The sequence below is a fragment of the Orycteropus afer genome, unplaced genomic scaffold, assembly GCF_000298275.1.
Source record: "Orycteropus afer afer isolate SDZICR_OR568_19922 unplaced genomic scaffold, OryAfe1.0 scaffold00011, whole genome shotgun sequence".
Classification (NCBI taxonomy): Eukaryota; Metazoa; Chordata; class Mammalia; order Tubulidentata; family Orycteropodidae; genus Orycteropus; species Orycteropus afer.
Genome location: NW_006921598.1, coordinates 22,634,702 through 22,635,560, shown reverse-complemented (window position 1 = coordinate 22,635,560; position 859 = coordinate 22,634,702).

Here is an 859-nt window from a genome sequence, read left to right as displayed (position 1 = left end):
GGGAGGCCTTCAACGAGATGGATTGACATGGTGGCTGCAATGATGGGCTCAAGTATAGCAGGGATTGTGGGGCTGGCGCGGGATCGGTCAGTGTTTCGTTCTGCTGTGCATGGGGTCGCTATGAGTCGGAAGCGACTCGACAGCACTTAACAATACCCCTAATCCAAAGCAGGATTGACACAGTTATAACAACTCTGTGGGTCAGCTTTGGGTCTTCATATTGTTGTAGTTAGGTGCTTCTGAGTCAGTTTCAACTCTATGTACAACAGAATGAAATACTGCTTGGTTGTGTACCATCCTCACAATCATTATGTCTCAGCCACTGTGTCAATCTTGTTGAGGGTCTTCCTCTTTTATGATGACCTTTTACTTTACCAACAATGATGTCCTTTTTCAGAGATTGCTTCTTCTTGAAAACATATCCAATATATGTGAGATAAAAATCTCACCATCCCCATTTCTAAGGAACATTCTGGCTCTATTTCTTTCAAGATAGATTTGTTCGTTCTTCCAGCAGTCCACGGTATACTCAGTATCCTTCAATAATACCATAGTTCAAAGGCATCAATTCTTCTTTGGTCTTTTGTATTGTCCACCTTTTGCATGGATATGAGGGGATTACACATACCATGGCGTGGGTTAGGTGAACTTTAGTTCTTAAAGTGACATCTTTGCTTTTTAACACTTTAAAGAGGTCTTCTGAAGCAGACTTCCCCAATGTAATACATTATTTGATTTCTTGACTGCTGGTTCAATGAGCATGGATTGTGGATCCAAGTATAATGAAATCCTTGCCAACTTCAATCTTTTCTCCATTTATTGTGATGTTGCTTATTGGTCTAGTTTTTTTTTTTTTTTT